General features: G+C 47.3%; 1 pseudogene; it reads left to right on the top strand.

Annotated features, from left to right (window-relative positions):
• Positions 1–5,517, top strand: part of LOC105569300 — an 8,268-nt pseudogene extending 2,751 nt beyond the window's left edge.
• Positions 5,518–6,317: the final 800 nt, after the last annotated feature.

Raw genomic sequence — 6,317 nt, 5'->3', positions numbered from 1 at the left:
TCTCTCTCTCTCTCTCTCTCTCTCTCTCTCTCTCTCTCTCTCTCTCTCTCTCCATCTTTCCTCTCTACAGCTCTCTTCTCATCTCTCGCAGCGTCGTCCCCAACTTCGCATCTTCTTCCCTCCCGCGCCCCCGCCATCCCATTTCCTACCTCTCCACGACGAGCCCTTCCCCCCTCTCGCAGAAACGCGTGAGACTGCATTTGCATCTCAATCTCGCCGTTGATTTAGCAGTCGTCCGGGGCCATCACTCTTGCCGCGGGAAAGGTCGACTTCAGTATTTTTAGATTAGCCGGTCGCGATATATGCGGCTTCTCCGCGCAGCACTTTTTTCGGGGCAGGTAGAGTGGGATGGGGTCCTTTGTCTTCCTTTTGGGCGCGAGAGAGGAGAGTCGCGCGCGTACGAGAGCGTCTTTAAATTGTAGCCGGACACGGGCCAGGAAGAAACCAGGAAAAAGATCGCGAAGGAGGTCGACTTTTGTCCTTGAAATGCCCGAACGGACACGGGGGATGTGTCACGGGTCAATGACCCCTTTTCCTCCGCACTCGCACTCTCGAAAACGAGTTGTCGTCCGTGTCGTAACTCGTGGAAGTCGAATTCGCGTCCGGCGTATGTACAACGGTTGAGTCCCGTTAAAAATACAAGTCGCTCCGTATGGCAAACTGCAGAAGCGCATTCAGTCGGCGTGGATTTTTCTCGTACAAAAAGCTAGAAGCTTCCGAGGCGCGATTATTAATCCTCAACTAATTAGCGTTGAATCCCAAGCGGTAGCTTATAAACGCGGGGCATTATAGAACGACGTTTGTGATTCACGGCCCGACACGCGGGCCGCGACAAAACGTTCAATTTCTCAGTTCCACATTTTATCGAGATTTATGATCTAGCTACGCATAAGGGTGTAAAAACGTCGAAATTCTCGCAGCGCCTCTTTATTTACGAAAGGGCAGCGACACCGTGGGTCACACAATAAAACGGCGTTTATTACGGCACAGCTCCCGCATTGCGCCCGTGCCGGAGCATCGGCCGGGCACTATATCATCTTACAAGTTAACTTTTATGACGGCCCACCTGCCGCCATCTTGGAATGCGTAAATAAGCGCTATCTTGATCTTAATGCACCCGCGATCCTGCTGCAACCAGATAGCACACGGTCGCGACAATCCTGGCTGCACCAGAAAGCAACAGCGCGCGTACGAAACTGAGGAGCTGCCCAAACAACACAACAGGTATTCTGTAGTATAAGACGTTCTTAGGATGTCTTACCCCGGTTTTTACCAAGGTCACTTAACTTTGCTCTTACGAATAGTTTAAATAATTTTTTTCTCTTTCTAAAGCCTCGTGTCCACGAGCCAAGCCAATCAACCTGCATCTTTTTCGGAAAAGCTGCAAGTCGATTGGCTACGCATTTCTCGGAACTAGAACTTGTACACTGTTCTTGGATCGCGGAAAGAAACTTTAGAAAGAGACAAAAGATGATTTAAACTAATTGTAAGATTAATTGTGTCCATGATCCAAGAAGCGTGTCCAAGTTCTAGTTCCGAGAAATGTGTAGCCAATCAACTTGCAGTTTTTCCGTAAAAGATGCAGGTTGATTGGCCACACATTTCTCGGAACTAGAACTTGGACACTGTTCTTGGATCGTGGACACAAGGCTTTAGAAAGAGACAAAAGATGATTTAAACTAACTGTAAGATTACTTGTGTCCATGATCCAAGAAGCGTGTCCAAGTTCTGCTTCCGAGAAATGTGTAGCCAACTGCAGCTTTTCCGTAAAAGGAATTAGAACTTGGACACGCTTGGACTTGGACACCCGAGTCGCAAAAATCAATCTCTAATTTTCCCCCAGTCTGTAGAAACACTTTTACTTGGAATTTTTGTGAGAAGTAACGTCGATTCTTTTGCGAAATGTACAATCTGTTACTCCGCCGAGAAACATTCAGCGTTACAAAAAATACAAAAATTATTTCAATGTACTCATTGTTAGACCGCGCGCACGACTTTGGCAGCGAGCACAAAGAAAGGTAAACGAACGCGCGCACGCCCAAACGCACGAAAGCATATTTGCGCACAAGTAGAGGGCCGTCACTTTGCCCACACGTTGACAGCCACTTGCTCAACGTACATAGAGGCGGGTGCATCTAGAATGCAGGCTGTGCAGTTGCGCCGTCGACACTCGGCACGACTTCCGGCAGGAGGGGCGGAAGTTGTCATCGGCGGAGGCGCGTGCCGGCCACGCGACCGGTCGCGCCTATATTCGCTTTACCTCGAACCAGGGGGAGCCCCGATAATCGACGTTAACGGGACGATCGTGCCGAGACCGATAATTGCGCCACCAATCCCAATTCACGATCGTGTATCCGGCGTGAGGTAAACCGGAGGCGTACGGAACGAAGCCGATTCGGCCTCGTCAAAATCGCTCGGGGAAGTTCGAAGCCGGAGGAAGCGAGCGTAGGAAAAAGTCCTTCTGCACGATGTTACACGGTGCAATTTACAGGGGTGTATTAACGGGCGCGTGAAAAAAGTATTTGCACGCGTAACAATAATATTGTCAATTAGTCTGATTTAATATCGCGTTTGTTCACGCTGACAATGCACTCTAAAGACACGCGCGTAATAATAGAGCAGCGTACGAGATAGTAACAATAATTGAGTCTAATTTAATGCCGCCTTTATCACGAAGATTGATAAGCACGCGAGCCTCAGCAGCACGTAGCATAATCGGGCTATAATAATAATGTAGCCGGCAGAATGGCTGCACGTACCGTGAAATAATAACAGTCGCGCGTGGAGTGCGGATAATAAGGAAGCGGATAAATTATTTTCGAATTACACGGTTAGCACTAATGGGTCGATCGTGTCGGTAGCTTCCCTCGCGATGCTGCGTACTCGCGCCGCCGCGCGTACGCTAATAGCGTCTACCACATAAATTCTAACGAGAGCTGACAGATGTAGAAACGCGGATACGTGCCTTCCAGGGTGTTACCTGCTAGAGCGGCGAGCGCGCGCGCGCATAAAGAATGCATATCTGCTCGGGAGAGCCGATAATTACGAATGTCAACCGTTATCTTAGAAATCGTGCGGGTGCCTTACGGCGCAACGACGTGCGACCTGCGTGCACCTGCGCCGCTGCCGCGCGTGCCGATGCACTCGCTCCTGCAGTCGCCGCGCGCCGGCAAACCGCGCGCGCACGCACACGGAAACGCGCGTGTTCCCCGCGCGCGGCTTCCACGCGGAGCCACGAAACGCACGTTGCGTCGCGTCGCTCCGAAACAATAGTTGCCATGGTGAAAGGTACCGGGCAACACACACCCGCGCGACACCTGATTTCAACGGTGCCCCACGACGGCACCGCCACGGAAAAAGGGAACAAAGGGAGCGCGACGAGACCTCTTGACCTCGGCCCGCGAGAAAAGGGAGCTGCTGCTGCTCCACTTTTCAAACCGTTCCGCGACGACTCTTTGTCGTGCCTCGCTCGTGAGACGGCCATTTCGCGTCGTCGCTTGGGAATTTCAAATGAAAGCGACGTCACGGCGGCACAATCTCGCCAACGACGGCGAATTCTTCTGCGTCGTCATGTTACGCGAGATTTTCAGGAGACGAAAGTGCCCTGCTTCTATCCATCGTTCGAAAAAATGTACGAAACAAATCTCTCCTCTCGTTACCGAAAGCAGAAATTTCTTAATTTTTAAATGAACCGTCATCAGTTCACGAAATCGATTAAGTAATCGTATTATTAATCCAAGTGTTCCAAGATATTCAATAATCATATCACGTGTATTGTTACACAGTGAAAAATTAAATGTTAACGTTTTCCACAGGTCCCAAAAAGTCCACTCTAAATTTTAAGTTAAAATAACATCCATCGCGCGCGTTACTTTTTCACAAATTATCAATGTTCATTAATTAACACTATACTTCACATTTATGTTTATGTTCTTTTAACCTTAAGTGTGATGTAATAAAAACAGACAGGATAAGGAAACTGTACGAATAGGTACAAATTAGAATAGTTGAAATAATTTTCAAGAAATATCGATATCACATGTTTCGGTTGATTTTGTAAAATAGTTGCGTTAAAAGAACTCAAAATAATGTTCAATTTTCAAATGACGTACATAAAGCGTCAAGTTATTATGTTAACATAAGTATAACATACAAAAGTGTTGTGAAAATAATAACATATCTGTTTTATGTTAATTCTACATTGAAATAAGAATCAAATCTTGGCAACACGAGAAAATTTTAACATTTGAACTCGCGATTTTTTACTGTGATTACGTAATAATAAATATTGGTCCATGAATATACAATGTAATTTGACTCGCTCGACAAAGGGAGGGAATTTCAGAAATGACATCTAACCGCATCGACCATACAATAATAACGGACGCGATAATGCGCACGGCACACGAATTAATTTTATTGTTTGACTCCGAGCGGTGACTTTTGTGTGCTTATCCCACGAGGGCTCCTCTGCTCGAGGACCTTCCTGCTACCTGCCAACGGCCGTTCAACGTGTCTCGTTACGTTTTCGTTTTTATAACAGCGATACGGGTAGCGCGTTACCTACACGTTCGCCCTTCATCGACGATTACGGCCGATATCAGCCGCACTTCCGCTCAAGGCAAGTGGCAAAAAACAAAGAGTAGAAAAAAAGGAGCCGGAGAAAAAGCGAGATCGATTCGTGGCTCGATGCGCAAATCCGCGCCGTTCCGTTATACCCAGGCATCTCCGGAACACCTCCGTAAACCCCACCCCGGCTGATGTCGGCCGTCGATACATTCGAAATATCGGCACCGTGACGCGCGCGACCGCCGTAATCCTTCTACATTTAACATCCGAATGCGTGGGCATCAACATGCAACCCGGTGACGATTTACATTTGCGATTTTCACCCTCCGGCAAAAATGCCGGCCGACAATACCGTCGGGATATCGCCGGGATCTGACCGTATGAAAAACGTCTTGCGCTTATGCAGCCTCCTACAGTCCACCGAGCGACTATTTATAACCGACTATATTTTCTACAATGTTCACGCGATACATTAATTCTTCACACGGAGGAGCGATATTTAACACAGTGCAAAACATTATTACTAATAAATCCAATAGAAAGTACTTATTGTTGTATCACTGAGATACAATATCGCAAGTAATTAGATTGAGACGTGCGCACACCGAATTAATAGATAGGAGAATAAGAAATATCAGTCAAAAGAAATGCATGTATAAAGTCGTAATAAAGTGTGCATCAAGTTGAAGTTTGCACGCAGGGAGACACGCGTCGCAGGATATTTGCTGAAAATTTGCTCTGAGGTGGCGGTTTAAGGTGCACTACCACCTGCGGCCGCCACCAAGAGGTGGATACCTGCGGGGTAGCAAAGGCGGCGCAGTCGAGCATGATTCCTTCACATATGTTTACGGAACACCAGCGGTCAGAAACGCGTGCCAGGAGGACTCGCCGCTGGCGGAGGGGCACATTGCGGAGGACCTGCAGGCTCCTAGAATCACGCAAGCATGAATCCGCTAAAGGAGCACCTTCTGCACCTGCAGCCCCCAAGACGGGGTGCACCTACGCCAACCGTGCGTGAATCCTTGGCATATGACGCCGGGCAACCCTTCGTCTTATCCTTTCGCCAGTTTCAAATAGCGGCGTTCCGCAATTTTTTCAAGCGATTATTTTAGCGACGAAACACGTCGCGATTTTCCAAATGAAAAGCTGTTGTTTATCTTATCAATGTAAGTGCATTTTATTACAGCATATTTATCAGTTTCCTTATCTTTCCAGATTTAATAGCTCATTAGCTTAAAAAATCTAAAATATCTTCATATTTAGATGAAACTTTGAAATCATAAAATTGCTCATGTAATGATAATAATCTAAGCTTTAGGATCGCGTTTATGCACGTTCTTCGGCCGATAATTCTTTATTACGATTTATAAAGTTTGCTACAAAGTAAAAAGGCCTGCCTGAACATTCTGATATTCTTGCATACTATACATATACAGCGTATAGGCGAAACGATCAACAGAGAGGATACCTCCAGCAGCAGGTCTTGGGGGTCAGCCGGCCATGTCTCCATCGTGGAGGGTGTCCACGAAAGTGGCGATGGCGTGCACTCACGAGACCGTGACAGACAGGTGACACGCGCCGGCCACGCGCGCCCGTTACGCCGTGCGGGCGTTTGCATTATACATTCAGGGAAGGTTAATTTGAAAATAAACAGTTGGAAAATGGACAAACATTGGCAGGGCACTTACGCGCTGACGTTACTTTCTTTTATGTTCTTTATTCTCGCGTGATGTATCGACGGTCAAACT

Source organism: Vollenhovia emeryi, unplaced genomic scaffold (assembly GCF_000949405.1).
Source record: "Vollenhovia emeryi isolate VEMERY1.0 unplaced genomic scaffold, V.emery_V1.0 DF939125.1, whole genome shotgun sequence".
Taxonomy (NCBI): domain Eukaryota; kingdom Metazoa; phylum Arthropoda; class Insecta; order Hymenoptera; family Formicidae; genus Vollenhovia; species Vollenhovia emeryi.
This window is presented reverse-complemented; position numbering and strand designations above follow the sequence as displayed.